At 36.7% G+C, this 20836-nt stretch overlaps 1 long non-coding RNA gene across 1 annotated transcript; it reads right to left on the bottom strand.

Annotated features, from left to right (window-relative positions):
• Positions 1-11897: 11897 nt before the first annotated feature.
• On the bottom strand, positions 11898-19866 carry LOC126500208 (uncharacterized). Its single transcript, XR_007591275.1, has 3 exons — positions 19828-19866; positions 14018-14073; positions 11898-12353 (listed from the first exon to the last, which is right to left on the bottom strand). It is a non-coding gene; the product is annotated as an uncharacterized lncRNA (long non-coding RNA).
• Positions 19867-20836: the final 970 nt, after the last annotated feature.

Here is a 20836-nt window from a genome sequence, read left to right as displayed (position 1 = left end):
GGTGGAAGGAAAGATATAAGAATAACCATCATAAGATTATTATTGAAAAACCATGTTGGATTAAATTTACATTCCTACAATAGGTATACATACGTAAGTAAGTGTATATAAAAATAGGTACACATATTAGTTAATGAAAGGCAGGAAGCCTAATGAAAGTCATATGAGTCTCTAAAAGTTGGTTCATTTTGTTGTAGGATTAGAGAACTCAGATTTGGGATCTTATTAACACGGTTAATGATATAGATACTTTGTCTTACTCTGTCCATGTGGCACAGACACAGACACGAAGGAAATTCATACTCTATATAATGCCCAGTCTCATTTAGTCAAGGGCTCATCAATGCATCCTACAAAAGAATTATAATTTGTATCTGAAATGCAGGCCTGTTCTTGGAAGGTAAGCATAATTTGTATTTGAAACACAAGTCTATTCTTGGAAGGTAAGTATCTTATGAATACAGTAATTGTTTAAAGAAAGAAAAAGCAAAGTGGTTATAAGGTTATGTAAGCCCAGAGAGATTCTTTAACAGAAATGTGGAATGACCTCTGCTAAATTATCCATTGGATCTCCTTCCACCTTACAGTCATCAGATCATCCTCATCTATGCCCCTGATTCTGACCCTGCTAATGACTGAAAGATGTTTAACTCAGATATGAAGGATTTTCTTTTACGTGATATAGTTAGGATGCATAATAACCAGACCCTACACTACCCTGCTAACTGTGAAGGTATAGTTCGGGAATTCTATACAAGGTTTCCCATAATGACAATTTTCCAACAATAATTCACAGTTATATGCTTAATTATCTTGCACTCGTTAGTACACTCAAATTTTAATATCTCATAATGTACTTTAGAGTGATACTGTGTCTCAGTGAATCAGTTATTAATAGATTCCTGGTGCATGCAATAGCATTTTTGCCCCCAAACTATTCTGTGTAAAACAGCTTTCAGTAGCCCTAAGCTACTTTTTTTTTTATTGAACTACTCATCAAGAGCACCTATAAATGGTTTTCTAGAACAAACAAATGCTTTAAAAATATCTGCCTGTACATATATTTATTTATGTTTTGTATTTCTTCCAACATTCATTCTCTCTCTCTCTCTCTCTCTCTCTCTCTCTCTCTCTCTCTCTCGTACTTTCATTTGAGATTTTTCTCCAAATTTTAAGTTACCTGTTTCCTGAACAATTTTTCCCTTAATGTTTATTTTAAGGCTGGGCTCAGCAAGTCCTCCAAAACTGCCCTTTCTCCAGCTTTAATGGATATAAATATGGCAAAATGACTGCTATTTTATTTAGGAAGCAACAAAAATGGTTCTTTAAACAACATAGCTTTGCATCCCAAATACCTCAACTTATGTCTTAGTTTTCTCTATTAGTATTCTACATAAGGTTGTTAGTAAAATTAATAGGAGTAGCTTAAGAATAAGTAACGTTGCCCCACTGGCACTAAGAGAAAGTTAATATTTCACTTTGATCGTTCTTCTTTCTTGTTGACAAACTATGAGCCAGTACCAGTGATGCTGATGACTAAAAGTACTTTGGGGCAAAAATATTTTTAAATATTTAGTGCTCCACAGTGATTAAAGCCACGTACTCTCAATACTTATGGTGCAATATGGCAAAAATAGTTAACTCTGATTTTTCTTTGTAGCTCTGCTGTTAAGCACACACACAAAATACTTGTCATTAACAAAGATTTGCATTCCAGTATTTGAGAAGCACATATGCATGCAGCTCGACTCTTCAGACCGGAGTCATTAGCTAGCATTGCAGCTGGACTCAAGGGATGTGGAGCAGTCAGGAGCAGCGGCAAATCTTCCAAGAAATACAGAGCCATATGTCTCTGGGACTGGGCTGGAGGCTGCAGCTTTAGATAAGAATGTGAGAAGGGAATGCATATATTTCTAAAGCTAACTGCTAAAGTGAATAAAGCTGGACCGCATTCTTCCCAAGCTGTTTAGGGTAGAGCTTGACATAGTAGAAAATTGGCTGCTAAACTTTAGAACTTGCTTTCTAGTGACTAAGGGACACAGTATCCAGAAACTTGGAACTGTCATATTAACTGTTCAGATTTACTAGAACTTCCATTATTTGTATGGTTACAGTGTAAAACTCTCATGAGTTTCTGGCAAAAGAGAAAAAAAAAAAAGGCCAGAGTTAGAATAAAACCAACAAGAGTTAGAACACGGTGGAGAAGGGGTATGAGCTGAGGACATTCCATGGTGAAGAGCCGGATTTCCCCCGAGGACGTTCAAATTGAAGCAAGAAATCACGTGTAAATAAGAAAAACAATAAATTAACCAATTAGATCCATTTTTCGTTTGTAGGAAGAATGTGGTATTTTTATAAAAACATAACTGTTCACACTAAAGCAATTTAAACTAAGGGGGTTTCCAAAATAAACTAATAAAAGTTTATTCAACATTAGAAAAGAAGAGACTATGTCCAGGTCACTTGGGGAGTATCATAGCTATCAATGCGGGGCCAATCAGCAAGCTTTTTCTACGTTTTTTTTTTTCTTTTCTATCTTTAGGATTCCAAGAGAGAAAGGATAAAGGGTAGTGGAGAAATAGCCATCTGCCATCATTTGGCTTTAATTAAAAGGAATAACCCCCAAATCATCTGACGGACCCTGTTTCCATTCACTGAAAGGTTTTTGCAGGGAACTGAGCTTTCCAGAAAAATGGACAAACTGTGGTCTATAACTTCACCAGAATTGAGAGTTCTCCCCCACTCTACTGATTTTGGACTGGCTTATCCCGTTTCCAAAGCCAAGTGAGCCAGTAAAATAAATAAATACTTAAGAATATGTTAGGTATCTTCTCTCTCTCTTTTTTTTTTCCAGTTATTTTCATTTACTTTTCTGTGCAACCTTTCTCAGGCAACTAATGCATGCCGTATACTTCATCAACTAGAAAGAAGAGGATTATAAAAGAAGAAACAAGCAATTCAACTGAAAAGAGAAAGTGAAGTCGAGAATTACAACTGAATGCCCGAGAGAGCAATCATGGATCATGTTCAACAGGATACCTAATATTTGTGGAGAAAAACTAATTGAATGAAGAATGTTACCATGCATCAGATTAGTGTAAGTTAGTAGCTTGAGAAAATGATAAAAGCAAGACCACTTTACGAACAAAATTGACAGAAGTACTCAATGCCTCACACAAAGCTTACAAGCAGTTTAATGGACAAAGATGTTTTTTCCGTAGTCCAGGAAGCAGGAATACCAATGACCCTACTCCAGGTTCTTATGAAGCATAATAGAAAGATAGGGAAAATCTTAGGGGTATGAAAAGGGAAAGGAAAACCCTTAACAAGGAATCTTGCTGAAGACTGTACGATAAAGAAGAAAGAATTTAGTATAATTAACAATTGTTTAAGGACTTTGTTCCCTTTCCAGGTTAAACCTGCAGTTTTCTAAGAATCTCAGCAGAAACACCTTGCCTCTTTCACAACTTTAATTGTCTCTGGTTTTACTTTATCAAAGTATAACTCCACCCAAGGCATTGCCAGAGCCACAGAGATAATAATATCAATAATCAAAAGAAGGTGAAAAGAGGGGGTGTTTTATAACCTTGTGAGATATAACTTGAGAGCCACCAAAGTGGTATATATGGCTAGTACTAAAATGAGTAATTTTGACAGATTTGAAGAGCCTCTGTCCACGTGTGTTCACTTATTTTCCATTACTTTGTCTCAGAAAAATCCACATCCATGATTGCAGTACATACTGTGTTCTCCTTAATCATCTATTTTTCCTCTTAGCTCTTATACTTAAGTCTGTATTAAAGTACCCTTAATAAAATCTTCAACTCTGCTTCAATGGGAGAATGTAACATGATTACATGATTCAGAGGCAAATATTGGGATTTAACCTCAAGGTCAAAAAAGCATAACTGTCAGCCACTGACTCTTACCTCTACCTCAGTCTGAAATGACAATCCTGCCTCCAGGAATCTCAGAAGGAGACTGTATCTGAAAGCTATCTTCTCCTCTCTCATATTCCTCTTTAGGGCTGGGATTAAAGGTGTACACCACTACCACCTGGTTTCTATGGCAAACTAGTGTGGCTACTGGGATTAAAGGTGTGTGTCACCACTGCCTGGTCTACAAGGTTGATCAGTGAAGTTGTTTTACTCTCTGATCTTCAAACAAGATTTATTTATTAAAATACAAATGAAGTATCACTACAGGGATTGGCTTGCAGTTCTTTTCTATGCTAACGTCATGGTTCTTCTTTGTTCTGAGTCCTTGTCCCTGTATGATCAGGTGAATTCCTCAGACTGCTGAAAGGGACATTATGGAGCTGTGCAGTCCCCTCACTGCCTACACCTGCACATGCCATAATCAAGTCCTCAAGATGAATATTTTCCTCCTTACAAAGGACGAAGTACTGGAAGTCTGAACCACAATTGCCTCTCTGTGGGTTTTTTTTTTTTTTGGTATATTATAGAAAACAAATTTCTGAACACAAATGAAGAAAAGGCATTGCCACGCCAGCATGGAAATTGTAGTTCTTCTGAGCAAGGGACATCAGGATTAACACACAACACAACTTCAGGTTCTGCAGACAAGCCTTTATTCCACTTTCTCACACAGTATATATAGCCCTCAGCAGGGGAGGCTGAGCCAGCAAAAACAAGAAGCTCATCACCATAGGGGTAAGCATCTTTAGAAACATTGCTGAAAACAACAGATTGTTTTGTTCTTCTTTTTGCTCTTGTTTTTGGAACAACCAAGCACAAGGGTGCAAAACAGATCAAGTGGGGGTGCGAAGGCCTGTCCTCTAGGGACCCAACAAGGCATAACAGAAAGGAAAATATTCTCTTCTTCTTTTTAATTTTTTCTTTCTCCTCCTCCACCTTCTCTCTCATCTTCCTCCTCCTTTTTTCTGATTTTTTTTAAGTTGAGACAAGGTCTCTTGTACCCTAGGCTAGCTGTGGACCCTAGTTCTCCACTTCTTAAGTGCTTGGATTATAGGTATGAATGATTAAAGCAAGCTTGAAAACTAATTCTCACAGGCTAAATAAGATCCAAACTTATGGTTAGAAACATCTACAGGGAACTGGAAGGGCACTATAAAAGTGATATAAGATGCCAGTCAGTCATGACAATTTTGATACTAGCCCTCAGAATCTATAAATCAAAGTATTGAGATGTCAGCATCATAGTTTTTGATCAACTGGGTCAAAAGCTGGTTCAAAAACATTTTTAAAATGTAGCCTCTGAATTGGACCGTGTGGAAAGAAAAACCTTCTGAAGGTCTAGGGAGTGCAAAGTTCCCCAGGTATGGAGACAACAAATTCTTTTTTAGCTCAGGAAGATATTTGAGGTTTAATGAAAAAGTCATATTCTAGAGCTGGAGAGACAAGTTATTTAAATGGAAAAGACAATTTCATAGAGCAACTGAGTGATAATTTCAAGGGGATTTATGAATATCTTCATTCCCATCACACTTGAAACTTTTAGGATAAACTAGAGACTCAGTTTATTATTCCTTAATTCCTGCTTGTTATTCCTTAAACCAAATATCACAGAATAGGGGTAGCTATATATCTAAGGATTTCTTTGTACAGTTCTAAAAACTAATAATTTCAAATACAAATGCCCAACTTACTCTGGTGATGGAATTTCTGCTGCATCATGACCAGGCTAAACGCTCCACTCCACACAGTGTGACAGAGTATTAAAGGTCAGGTCTCCTCTTGTCTTATAAAGTCACTAGTCTAATAATGGGATGAACTTATCTAAATCTAATTATCTTTGAAAGATTCACTGCCAAATACCATAAATACACGACTTTAGAGATTAAGTTTATAACACATGAAATTTGAGGGACATGGTCAAATAATAATAAATATATTATTTTGGTGTATTTTCATTAAAACAATGAAAGAAATGCATGGGTATTTACTTCAAGGGAAAAAAAAAAGCATTGTACCAGTTAGGCAGTCCAACACCTGAAACATGCTATATCATAGCACATTGCATTAGTTAGAAAGAGAAGCTAATATCATACTGTAAAGAACAAGATTATATCAGGAAATTAAGCAACTAGCTCAAGTAGGAAGTCCATTGTCTCAAAGTCAAAATATGTAGCAGCTCAAGGGCAATGGCTGGAAGAGAAGAGCATCATGAATCTTTATGGCACTGATTACAACTATCTACACAATACGTTTCTTGCTAGATCCTCAAAGGTCCATAGGAAGGTTTGGTATAAGCCAGACAAAACTAGAAAAACGGCCCGATAAAATGCAACTGAGGAATAGTTCAGTCCAGAAAAGAGAGATCATGCCTTATGTAGATAAGTAAGTCAGGGGACAGAGAAGGGAGCACCCCTGCAACAACACACTTACATGTTCTAAGAGCTTGGCATAACAATGCCAGTTATAAATCAGGAAAAGCAAATCTATATTCTATATGTAATGATAACAAAACTATTTCCTTACCTTGTCAACCTCTGTTAGAGACCTGTAGTAAGCCTTATCCAGCATAAGAAAGACAGCAGTATGGATTTTGGGAGGACAAAGTAGAAAACGAGTTCTCTAAGGCCATTAAGAGCATATGTGTACCCACATAAAGAGGAAGAGCATTTGAAAGTTGCAACATAGATCAAAGAGCTCAAGGAACTTTTCTAAGTGAGGAAACAGGTGTTTAATGGGGATTTTTGTGGAAGTTATCTGCTATAAACTTCCAAGAACAATGCTCATGAGCAAACTAGTGAAAAGGATATTCACACTTACAGATTCAGAATAATAAGAACATAATACCAGGGATAGTTTATGAAACCTACTTGAGAGACATGAAAATAATAACCAAGAAAGGGATATAAATAGTCTATTTACTTTTTCCTGTAGAGCCTTAAAATATCACAATTTTTGTTGTTTATAATTATCATTACCAACTCATATTATGACTTATTATTTTTATTCCAGATGTTGAAAGCTTTTAATTTTTCACTTTCAGGAAATATTTTACAGTTTCTTTTTGTTGTGTCTGAAAATACAGCATCAATCAATTCTCATATTTTAGAATCAATTTGATGTGCAATAAAGTTTATTTTTAACATCACCACTAAAATGATGTGAGAGTAGATATGATGACTGATACAGCTGTTAAATGATGAAGTTGTACAGTATTGGCAAAGTCAGAGCCTGTTAGCACAGAGGACAGTGAGTTTATCATGTTGTTTAGAAAAACACTCAATTTATAACACTGTGATACAACAAAAAGATCTTCCACCATGAGCAAGTAGTCTTCATTCCAGAGATGCAGAGATGGTTTAACATATAAAAATCTGTCAATGTAATCAACCATATAAACAAGCTGAAAAAGGAAAACAACATGATCATTTCATTAGATGCTTAAAAAGCATTTGACAAAATTCAACACCCCCTTATGATAAGGGGTATTAGAGATTTCAGAAATAAAAGGATACACCTAATCATAATAAAGGCAATACAGAACAAGTTGATAACCGACATCAAATTAGGTGTAGAGAAAATCTAAGCAATTCCACTAAAATCAGGGGCAAGAGAAGGCTATCCACTCTCTCAATATCTATTAATATAGTACTCAAATTTCTAGCTAGAGAATATAATAAGAGAAGAAAAGGATGCACCCCTCGCGGTCCTGAGTTCCTTGCTCGTGCTCTCTCTCCTTCTGCTCCTGATTTGGACCTTGGGGTTTCAGTCCGGTGCCCCAATGTGGGACTCTGTCTCTGTCTCCTTTCATTGCCTGATGAAGGTTAATATACAGGAGAATGACTATTTGTTTTTCTTTGGGTTCACCTTCTTATTTAGCTTCTCTAGCACTCACACACTGAGACAATGGGGATGTTCTATCGGGAACTCACCAAGGCCAGCTGGACTGGGTCTGAAAAAACATGGGACAAAACCGGACTCGCTGAACATAGTGGACAATGAGGACTACNAACTCACAGAGATCCGCCTGCATCTGTGGCACTGGGTTTTGATCCTACTGCACGTACTGGCTTTGTGGGAACCTGGGCTGTTTGGATGCTCACCTTACTAGACCTGGAAAGAGGTGGGAGGTCCTTGGACTTCCCATAGGGCAGGGAACCCTGACTGCTCTTCGGGCTGAGGAGGGAGGGGGGCTTGATTGGGAGAGGGGGAGGGAAATGGGAGGCGGGGGCAGGGAGGAGGCAGAAATCTTTAATAAATAAATAAATTTTAAAAAAGAGAGAAGAAAAGGAGATCAAGGGGATATGCATTGGAAAGGAAAAGGTCAAAGAATCACCATTTGCAGATGATATGATAGCAAACTTAGGCAGGTACAAAAATTCTATCAAGGAACACTTAACAGCTGAAACACACTTTCAGGAAAGTGGCTGTATGTAAGATTAACTCAAAAAAGTAGCCTCCTTCTATACTAATGATAAATGGACTGAAAGACAAATCAGGGAAACAACATCTTTCACAAAATCCACAAATAATATAAAATACTTTGTCGTAACTCTCACCAAGCAAGTAGAGGACCTATATAACAAGAACTTCAAGTCTTTGAAGAAAGAAGTTGGAAAGGATATCAGAAGATGGAAAGATCTCCCATGCTCATGGATTGGTAGGATGAACATAGTAAAATGGCCATCTTACCAAAAGCAATCTACAGATTCAATGTAATCCTCATCAAAATTCCAACATAATTCTTTACTGATCTTGAAAGAACAATACTCAACTTCATAAAATCCTATGCAATAAAAGAACTTCTGAAGGTATCACCATATCATATCATTGAGCTATAGCAATATGAACCAAATGGTATTGCTATAAAACACAGATAGGTTGATCAATGCAATCAAAGTGAAGACCCAGGTGTTAATCCAGTCACCTATGTACACATGATTTTTGACAAAGAAGACAAATTATACAATGGGAAAAAAGCATCTTCAACAAATTGTGCTGGTCTAACTGGAAGCCAGTATGTAGAAGAATGCAAATACAAACTTCACTTGTATCTCAGTCACCGTTCTATTGCTGTGAAGAGACACACAAATCTAGGCAACTCTTATAAAAGGAATCATTTAATTGGTGGCTTGCTTATAGTTTCAAAAGCTTATCATCATGGTGGGAGCATTGTAGCACTCAAGAGTATGGAGACACAGTCAAGATTTATACTCTGGTCCTCAGGTAGAACAAGAACCTGGTTGTTATTGGAGACTGCTCATTTATTCCCAGGCTGCTAAGAATCCTGAAACAATTACATAGAAACTGTATTAATCACTGCTTGACCTATTAGTACTAGCTTCTTATTGGCTATTTGTTACACTTTAAATTAACCCATTTCTATTATTTTATATTTTTACCATGAGGCTCATGGCCTATCAGCAAGGTTCTGGCTGGTGGCTCGCATCTTTCTCCTCTGGTGGCTACGTGGCATCTCTCTGACTCCACCTACTCTATCCTCCTCTATCTGCTTGGAGCTCCTGCCCTGCCTTATTCTGCTAAGCCACTGGCTGAAACCGCTTTATTCATTAGCCAATAAAAACAACACATAGACAGAAGGACTTCCCACACCACCTGGCGATGGCTTGGACTTTTGAAACTTCAAAGCCTACCCCTAGTGACACTTTCTCCAACAAGGCCACACCTCCTAATATTTCTAACTCTATCAAACTGTTTCACTCCTTAGTGACTAAACATTCAATTATATGATCCTATGGGGGCCATTCTTACTGAACCACCACAACTTGCTAAACAAAACAGGATGACTTAAAGAAATATCTGAAACAAAGGGACATTGCCTGTAATAACCTGCTAATGACCACTCACACTTCTCTAAATTCTTGCCTGCTTTCCTGCCTTACCTTGTGGTTTTAGAGTCTGAGAATACAAATTGAGCCTGGGGTTGAAGCCTTTCAGGAGCTATTCTGGATTCAGGCTACCAGTGACATCTCCTTTCTTCTATTCTCTTTGTTGTCAGAGTGTTCATTTCAAAAAGATTCTCACAACACTGGGATACAATTTAATATTTTATGATACTAAACATGACTCTTCACAATAACAGCCATGGGCAAAGAGTCTTACGAGTTAAATTTCTGACTCCACTTGTAGGTTTGTGTAACATCCTTATTTTTGAACAAGGTAATTTTGTCTCTGAAGTTTCTAGGAAATGTAGATATCTTGAAATCAATGTCTTGAAATAAAAATTTCAAAAGTGCTGGTGATAATAGTTTAACAACAAATTCCTATAATTTCCATATGATTTGTTACATTAAAATCTCATTTGGCTGGAAAAATAGCTCAAAGTCATAGCAAATCTTTGCCTAGTATAATTACGACCTAGTTCCAATCCCCACAATCACAAAAATAACAAAAGAAAACTACTAGCTTATTTTTATTTTTTTAAAGAGATAAGAACTTTAAACATCTCTAGATTAAATGTCCTTGGAGCCAATGTCCATATTTTTTTATTTATGCAAACATTCATTATAGTTAATTTCCGTCAACAACCTGATTAAAGAATTACTCAATGATGTATACCTTGGGTGTGTCTATGAGAGATGCAGATGAGAAGAGAAGAGCTACCCCATATGTGGATGGCACTATTCTATATGCTGCAGAGTCATGGGCTGAATAAAAAGAAAAAAAGAAAGAAAGAAAAAGCCAGTTGAGTGCTGACATGTTCACTTTCTGCTTCTTGATTTGCCTAGATGTGAGTAAATTCCTCCATCCACAGCTGTGAGCTGCTCCTGCCACTTTCTCATGAATTGTGCCTCCCTAAACACAATGGACAGTGTCTGTCGAAAATGAGCCCATACAAACTTTTTACCCCTCAGTTGCTTCTTGCAGGCTGAGGAGACAATTTACCTTGCAGTGACAAAGACATGAGATTGAAGCCCAGAACCCGTAGTCATCAAGTGTAGTGGTCTATGCTGGTAATCTCAGAGCTGATATAGATGACTTGCTCACCAGCTGAGTCTACTAGGAAAGTTACAGGCCAATAAGAAACCTTGATGCTCCCACAAAAAGTGGGTAGCATATAAGGATGCTGAGTTTATCCCCTGATATTTGTATGCACACAATTATGTGTACTCACATTTGTACATACATACATATATACATAAGTGTGTATGTATAAATATACACACACAAGATAAAAATGCTTATTAGAAATTTAGTAACAGTAACAAAAATAATTAACTTATTATTTTGCTGCTTTGTTCCTATAAGAAAATACAGAGTATTACCAATATTAAAATAATAAGAATTCTCTGGGTGATGGTAGCACTCTGGAGGCAAAGGCAGGCAGATCTTTGTGAGTTCGAAGCAAGTCTGGTCTACAGGAAGTAGTTTCAGGACAGGCTCCAAACTACAGAGAAATTCTGTCTTGAAAAACCACAACCAAAAGCAACAACAACAATAAACATAAGAATCCATCATGTTTTAATGTTTTTCTTTTCTATTGATTTGTCTTGTCATATATCCCACACAAGTTTTGAACTTGAGATATTTTGATTTATCATCCTGAGTTTGAAAATTAGAGGTGTATACCTCATCATCTTAGGAGCTCAGTAATTCATATTTAGATTTTTAGGTTAGTTAAAACATATTATAGATTTGATGATATGGGTTATATATAAGAAACAGAACCAAATCTTATGAGTTTAACACACAAAACATTGATGTTTGATACTCTAGGCCTGTTGTGGGTGAAAGTTAGTCTTCAGGCAAATACTGTTCATTTAGAGAATCAACAAATCTAGCCTGCATGTTTCTATCATCTTCTAACAGTGTATAGAACATAAATGTATTACTTTTTTCAAAAACACTGATTAAGAAGATACCATAGAAGTAGATAAGATGTGATTATGATTCTTATTTTTTATCATCAGCTACAAGGATTTGCATAATCATATCTTTCCTTTTTTAGAAAACAAAATAAAACAAAAAACTGTAACATCAAGGCTACACAAGGCAATCCATAGAGGAAAAAAGCCCAAGATCAAGCACAAGAATCAGATGTCCACTCATTTACAGACTCAGCAGTCCCATAAAAATACTATGCTATGCTAGCATATGAGTCAACCGGAAAGTTTATTTCTGGAAGAAACCCACCAGCAGCACACAGGCTCCCCTGTCCTCTACCTGTGGAAATTTCTCCATGTTACAACCATTTCCTGTTTTTTCTGCATTGTAGAAATTTAGCTCAATGAGAAGTTTGTAAATTCAAAGAGGTTAGCACTTTCAGGTACCAATTCTCCTGAGTAATGCACACCAACAGAGCACGGAAGTACGAAATGTATTCATGTCTTACTTGCTTCTGAAGACTGACATTGGAAAGATCCATTTCCAGTCAGATATGTGCTTTAAAGGGTGTACCTGCCACAGGACAAAGAATCAAAATGAGAGTTTTGTCTCCTGTCCTGTTTTGTAAATATCTCTTTGTTTTCCAAATTGGCTTAAAGCATCAAGTATATTTAGGAATATAGTCATGTTTTCTTCAAAATTAAGAATATATCTTTTGTCTGTCCTAGATCAAACAAATAAATAAAGAAAAATAAAAATCAAACAGAAAATAAAAGACATTTGGAAATGAAGTACAATAAGACTTTATGTAACCATGCAGGGTTTTTTTAGTGATAAGTGGCTAGAATGAAAATAAATACTATATGTGCATATGTATATGTGTGTACATATGTACACTTACATATACTTTTTAAGAAGCTGGGAGTGGTAAAATAGAATGTTTACTACATTTTGAATCCAGAATGGACTATTGAGTGGTATTTTCTCAAAAAGGGGGGGGCAGGATTATACAGAGAAAATAACATTTTAGAAATTATGAGATTTTTATTGTATCTGTTTTCACATAGTAAAGCCCAAAGTCAAAATAGAGGCAATGTTTTTGAATTCTTCACAATGAAAATTACAAATATGGTAATTAATTACCATATTTCACAATGAAAATGAAATAACTTAATCCCTTTCCAGTTTGAATTATAGACTACATCAGAAAAGAATTTCCAAAACGTTATTATATACCGCCATTCCCCTTTAAAGCTTCATACCATTTCATTCTATTTTCTTTTCCTAGAATCGCTTCCCCTATGGTCCCTTAGTAATTCCCTGGCTTTTGTGGGTATTGCAAATGGAGCACACATATCTGAAGATTCAAGGCTAACATCCACAAATGAGAAAAGACAATGGGAGGGAAGTATGGATGAGGGACTATAGGCAGGCATGGCTAACACTAAAGATATTTTGAAAAATATCTTCATGTGGAAACCTACTGTTGAAGCTTCTTAAAATTATACAAATATACTTATAAAAATAGTTTAAATGGAGTTTTTCTATAACAGGGCAACAACATCTTCTCTGTGGGGTCCCTTTTTTCCTTATGGTCCATTGGCCACCAGCCCACAAAGACGAAGTCGTACAGGTAGCTTTGAATGATCCTGTGAACATGAAGAAATAGCCTTCCAGGAGACATCTTCATTGAGGCAGCTCAGCTTTATTCCAGATTATAGGGGATATATAGGTTTGGGGATGATAGTTGGGAAATCACCTAGTTTGCATTAAGTAGTATGCTCCTATCATATACCTTGGTTAGTAGCAGCATGGCCCTATCAAAATAGCTAGAGCATATTACCTAATTACCATATTGGCAGCAGAGGAAGAGCGCTTGAAGGGAACTGTGTCAAAGTTGGTTAGAGAGCAGAAAGCCCTCTGCCAGAGGAAAGCACTCCTCCATGTTGCCAAGCTCAGAGGGAGCTGTCAAGTCATGGTAGATTGCACCCTCTGACCAACAGGGCCTTCTAACACTTTTAGATACTAGAACCTAGCAAATAATAAACTCAGTAACAGAAGCATGCCACTTCTTTTGGAGTTGTTGGCAAGTGATGTCCCATAGACCATCAAATATTAACAATTATTGCCAATGTTCTTGGTTATTCCCAAGAACTTGACAGTAAGGCCCTATTGCTGAAGGCATCACATACTTGAGTCACAGAAAATAAAGTCAGAGAAATCAAGTCGGTACTCACCTTGAAGATTCATCCCTAGTTGCTAGCTTTCATAGTACCAGAATGTGTTATGCTAGCTACCAAAGGAGAAAAAACAATCATCAGTCTTATCCAGTTGTAAATCCTGTGAGATAAGTCAATAACTCATTTGTGAGGCATGTTTATTTGTGCAATCATGTCACAAATTTTATAGGAGTAATCAAGGAATATCTAGCAACATTATTGATGTCAAGAACCCATGGATAGATATGTCTTAGATCTTAGGGGGAAACCTACTACTATTACTATGGTAGCTGGACACCATAATAAGCATATAATATTATACACATAAATATGGGAATTTGTCAATTTAATTAGAGAAACTCTTTTTTTTTTCTGTAGATGATGACACAGAGACCTGGAACTGACCAAAGTGCAGAGGAGAAAAGACTATGGAATACTTAGTTCTAAATGGAATATCTGTATCACACTCTTCTTTCCCAAGGCTTGGTGATCACTGCAAAAGAAAAGCCGAAAGATTCTAAGAGCCATAGGCAGTGGGTGACTAAGAAAATGATGTTTTATCAACATAGTAGAGTATATATGGAGACTGCTCATTCATTTCCTTGCCACCCAGACCTGACTAATAACATAGAAACTATATTAATTACAACACTATTTGGCCAATAGCATAGGTATATTTCTAGCTACCTCTTACATCTTAAATTAAACCATTTCTTTTAATCTGTGTATTTCCACAAGGCTGTGGCCCACCGCAAGGTGCTGGCTGGCAGCTGGCATCCTTCACCTTCGAGCAGCTACATGGCATCTCTCTGACTTTACCTACTTTCTCTCTATATCTCTGTTCATATTTCCTGCCTGGCTTTATTCTACAAAGCCATTTGCTGAAACAGCTTCTTTAATAACCAATGGTAATAAAACATATTCATAGCATACAGAGAAGAAACCCACATCATATTTCTTTTTCTATATAAATAAGAAAGTTTTAACTGTAACATAGAAAAATTACATATAACAAAAGTGGTATCAAGTAAGAATTACAGTTACAATATATTTACTTTATCTTTTATCATAACTAAGGAAAACTATAATCATAACTATTTATTATTGAACTCCATCAAAGAACCCAGAAGAATATAAAATTATGTAAGTTAACACAAAGTATATTGTAAGCAACTTCTAAAACTCTAGAATTGACAGAGACATCTCACTGTCTGGACAGTCATCCAAAGTTCTTCTGTAAGATTGGGGCATTCATCTTCAGCCTATAGGCCCATAGTACTCAGTAGACTTTTCCATGGTGCAGGAAATTTGAAAGACTATTTTACCTTTATTGTCAGTTTGTCAGTCACTTTCTTCAGTATCCTGCAAAATGTCTGGTAGACTCTTTCATGAAACAGGAACCCTGAAAGACTGTCTCACCATTAGGTAAGTTCAGTAGTCATTTTTCTTTGGGTACTACATGTCTAGTTCATTAAGCAGTCCAGGCAAGAGCAGTTTCTTGTCCAAATGGTTAACCAACTCTATAAGGAGCCTCTTTGATGCCTATCATCCTCTTGAAGTAGATTGATGCTGCCAGGAGCAGGTGTGTCTCATTGTTGAGAAAAGTTTAAGTTCTTAAAAAATTTAAATGTCATATTCTGCAAGTCTTTGAAAGGTTTAAAGAATACCTATCCATCTGAAATATATCTCTGTACATCTAGAAAACCTAACTAACATTACTATAAGCTTGACTATCTATTAACCTATATTTCTTAATTATACATTTTATATATTTCTTAATTATACATTTTAAATGAGCTTCACAAGCACAATACCTTATTAAGAGCAGAAATATATAAAAATAAAATTGACTGCAAATTTGTATCAATAAACCAAGATCCATACCAATGCAAAGTATTCATCTCTTTAGCATATCTCCATTTACATGTAAACAAATATTTATAAACAATCATTTAGGGAATTTAGGCATTGTTGTCTGGACTACTTGCTGATTGGGGGTGTTATTAATCAGGTCTTCCATGGGGTATATTGTATGGTAGGTCCATCTCAGCCAGCAGTCCTGAAGCTGGATGTTGAACCATCTGGGCCATTGCTTCAGGGGGTCTTGTTTGATCAAATCATATTAGTCAGTAAGAATTCCACAGTTTTCTATCCTTTGTGGAAACAAAAGCAGAACCTCTTTTCCAAAGCAACATATCCTTGGACCCAAATTTTGAAGTCAAGGTACCTTTAAAATGTATATGTTGGGTTAGCTTAGCAGCCCATACAATGAAATATCTCAGTACTTAGCTCATTCACAGTCAAAAAATTCAAAGAAAACACAATAATATACATAATTCAGATTCTCTGTGTATTTTCCATCTTTCTGTGGCTTATTTTTCTTTAATCTTTTAATCTATGACTATCTGTACTCTGTCTTTTTGAAGACTTCATTTTATTTTTTAAAAATATTTATTTATAACTATACTCTTTTTCTTCTCTCTCAAGCATATGTACATTTTTAAGCACACTGTTATCCGTTTAGAGGTTTATTTCTGTCTTAATCTCTATTGTGTATCAGTAATCATTTTCTCACCAGAAGCACTTGGGTAAGCAGTGTGGTCAGGGTAGCCCTGGAAGCTGGTTCCACCTCTCTAGACCTAACATGGCAGAGATAGTTCACCACCAGTTTTATGACCACTGGGAGGGAATCGTGCTTACCACCTCATCTCTGGGAAATAGTTGGCCCATGCTCCACCAAGTAACTTGGAGCATACTGCCCACAAACTCCATACAAGTGTTCAGCCTCCTGAAACAGCCAGAGCTATTCATGCAATTAGCACAAACCAGGAAGCCTTCTCAAAGCAACCATGCAGTTTTTGTTGCTACTGTTGAGTCAGGAAGCCTTCTCCTAAAGGAACTGTACTGCACCTCTACTTACTTCTAGCAAATGACAATTCTGAAAAAAAAAAAAATAGTAGGGCCACTAAGAAGTCGTCCTTAATTCTGTTTTTTTTTGTTTGTTTTGTTTTTTTTTTTTTTGTGTGTGTGTGTCTAGAATTCCTTCCCAAGCACTCTCAGGATTTATGTGAATGTAGTTGCCTCACGTTGGTGCACCATTTTGTAGACAGAGACTACTCATTCGTTTCCTGGTTTCTCAGACATGAATAACAACACAGAAACTATATCAATTACAAAACTGTTTGACCAATAGCCTAAGCATATTTCTAGCTAACTCTTACATCTTAAATTAACTAATTTCTATTAATTTGTGTATTGCCATGAGGTTGTGGCCTACCAGCAAGGTGCTGGCTGGTGGCTGGCATCTTTTTCCTTCAGAAGCTACATGGCATCTCTCTGACTCTGCCTACTTTCTCTCTATATCTCTGTTCAGATTTCCCACCTGGCTTTACTCTTCTAAGCCATTGGCTGAAACATCTTCTTTAATAACCAATGGTAATAAAATATATTCATAGCTTACAAAGGGGAATCCCACATTAGTAGAGCAGCTGTATGTGTGAATTAGCAGGAGTAAAAACAACATGCACAAGACCTGCACAGGTTCAGGGAAGACAGAATATTAGCACTGAGAAGGAAAATGGTATGAAGTCCCACACATAGATAAGAGTCTATTAGTAAATAGCTGGTAACTGCTAGAAGAAAGATAGTTTTCTTTAAGCATTCTCTGGTGGATTGACCACCCTCCAGTGAAAGCCACACATCCAAAAAATGTATGATCAGTACCAATGGAATGTTTTTAAAAGAGAACACAATGTGGGCTGGGTAGGCAAGGGGAGCAGATCTGGGAGGAGCTGGGAGAGGAGGTGAAATTCCTTGTATGAAATTCTCACAAACTGATAAAAAGATGAGGAAAAATTAATTACCTAATCCACTGAGCCTAATGGTCCTCTTCTACCATACATTTCAACCATGATGTATTATGGTACTACAGATCCATGAGGAACAGGGCCAGTGGACCATAGACTGACCATTCTAAAGCTCTCAAGTTAGTATGAACTTTCCCCCCACATAAATGGATTGCCTAATTATTTTTCTGGAACAAAATATTGAGACATCATAAATTGTTAAAAAGTTTTCTCATTTAGCTCTCTTATTGTACATGCAGAATATGTACAGTTCAGTCTTAAGTAGTATTCTGAAAATGCAGAAATCATTAATTCAAAAGTCATAGTAATATTGCAATGTCAAATGTGAATGGCTATTTCCTGTAAGTAATACTTCTGAGTTACAAAATGGTACATTTTAAATTATTTGGTTAGGACATTTTGGCTTTCTTGTGTATGCTTGAAATAGAGAGAAGTTACACCTTGTAAAAATGAGGTATAAAAATCCAGAGCCAATATGATCCTAAACAGAGAGAAATGAATTTATTTCCACAAAAATCATCAGGATGTCCTTTTTATCCATACTTATTAAGTATATAACTCAAAGTCTTGGCAAGAGTAAAAAGGCATTTGCAGGAGATAAAAGGTATACAAATAGGGAAAGAGGAAGTTACAGTGTCTTTATTTGCAGATAATGTAACTTTATATGAAAAGGCCCTAAAGACACCACCAAGAAGCTTCTACAGCTGATATAACTTTAAGCAAAGTAACAGTATAAAAGTTTAACATATCCAAATTAGTAGCCTTCATGTATACAAATGACACTCTTCCTGAGAAGGAATTCAGAAAAACAGTACTTTTCACAATAGTCTAAAAGTTAAAATTATCTCTAGATAATGCTAGCCAAGTAAGTGAAAGACTTTAATAACAAAAACTTCAAGATATTGAAGAAGATATCAGATGGACAGGAATTTCATGCTCATGAATTAGTAGGACTAAGATTGTGAAAACAGCCATTCTACCAAAAGCAATCTATAGATTCAGTTCAGTTCTGTATTGTGGGAGTAACTGACTATATCTTCACTCTCACATGTGGTTTCTAGCAGCAAATTTTTAGATTTGAGTACATAACTTGGAGTAACGGAAGAAACCACGATAGTAGATGGATACCATGGAGGGTAATAGAGATGGGATAGCTGTGTACAGTGTTTTTGAATGGTTAAATGGAAAACAATGTGGAGGAACTTTAAGTAGAAAGGTGGGCAATAAATATAAAAGAAGGAAGGATTAGGATACATTCCTCTTCCTCAAGGATTCACCACAGCTACCATAGCACTATAATCTTAAGTGTATGATACTGGCATGTATACCTTGGTAGTAACCAAAGGTGCAATCAACAAGATGGAAATCATTACTGGTACTAGAAATCTAGTCAACTACCCAAGGATAGTTGTAATCATGGATCTTGGAAGAGAACCTACAATTGCTACTTTACTAAACTATCATAATACTTAACAATCCCGAAGCTCAAGATTTTACTCTCAGCCATCCCTTTATAGTTCATATGCCTTCTAACATAGGAACTATTCTAATTTCTGAAGGGAAATCTCTGGCTAACTAATACCAGACTTCTTAAACATTGGACCTCATGTTGGAAGTACCCAAAATCGCCCTCAAGATCTGTTAAAACCTAAACTCAGCCACCTATTTACCAAAAGAGAAAGGAAATCTTATCCACTCTTGGGAGGATATCCTGATGGATAGCTATATAGTTCACCCTGCTCTCTCATATCAACCATTAGAAACCCCCGCCTTAGTCCTCTATACACATGGAAGCTCTTTCGTAAAAGAAGGAATATGGAATGCAGGATATGCAACAGTCACTGACTTTGAGGTACTCAAGACTATTCCTAGAAACTTGAAGTCGTAAGTCACAAACAATCCCACACCATTTTGGTATTATGATTAATAGAATGATTATTTATTTAAAGGGGAAAAACTTACAGATCACCGTCCCAGACAACAGCCCTCTGCATGATCAGGAAAGGAGTCTAGGAGCCAGAAGCAAGAAGCAAGAGAGTTAGCACACAGCTGCTGCTGTTTTTTAAAAGCAAATCATACCACGCCCAAGTGGGCTGGTATCTTAAAGTCTATTGGTTGAAGGAGCTGAAGCAGCTCCTGCAGCAGAAACTCAAGGACAGATTAGCTGAGGTGACACTCACTCACTGGAGCTCTAGAATTGTCCCATAGACACAGAGTCAATAATTACACAGACTCTATGTCTTCTCCATCCTTTATGCTCATGCCACTGTCTTGAAAGGACATTAGAAGTCCTCCTAACTGCTGCTGGGATCTGTGTAAAATATTATCAAGACATTCTAAGGCTCCTGGATGCAGTCCTTTTACTCACCCAAGTGTCTTTGGTCCACTTTCTGGGTATCAGGGAGAGAATGACCTGGTGACAAGGGGAAATAGGATGAGAACTCTGAGGCCAAGAGATATGCATTGGGACACCTTGAATATCCCATCCTCTGTAAAGAGCTCCTGCTGCCTTTAGAAACATCCAAGTATTACTCTGAGGAGATGACCTTTGCCCTTAAAACAGGGTGTTGTCTAGAACCCTACTTTCTGCCCAGGGATGGTGGATAACATCCAAGGGCCAACTATTGTTGGCAAAGGCCCTACAATTGAAAAATCTTAAAGTCTTTATATCATATGTATATCATATGTATCACGTGGAACAAGAAAACACACTTATTTGGGCAAAGAAAATGTTTACAGGACAAGACTTAAGAGAAGCAGTTTAGTAGGTAGTATAAGGTGCGAAATGTATAAAAAAGAAAGCTTTTAAACAGACTCCTGCAGTCCCCATGTACATAGAGACAAAGCACTTACCCTGAGGAAGAGTGGCAACTGGGATCCACTCCATCAGTACTAGAGGGATCTGGTGCAATACCTTGCTGGTCATACAGTTACAGTTTACTTCACTAAACAAAGTTTATGTTAATCATGA

This window comes from Alexandromys fortis, unplaced genomic scaffold, assembly GCF_014885135.2.
Source record: "Alexandromys fortis isolate MF-2015 unplaced genomic scaffold, M_Fortis_MF-2015_v1.1 scaffold_33, whole genome shotgun sequence".
Classification (NCBI taxonomy): Eukaryota; Metazoa; Chordata; class Mammalia; order Rodentia; family Cricetidae; genus Alexandromys; species Alexandromys fortis.
Note: the sequence above shows the minus strand (reverse complement) of the source record. Positions and strands in the feature narration are given on the sequence as shown.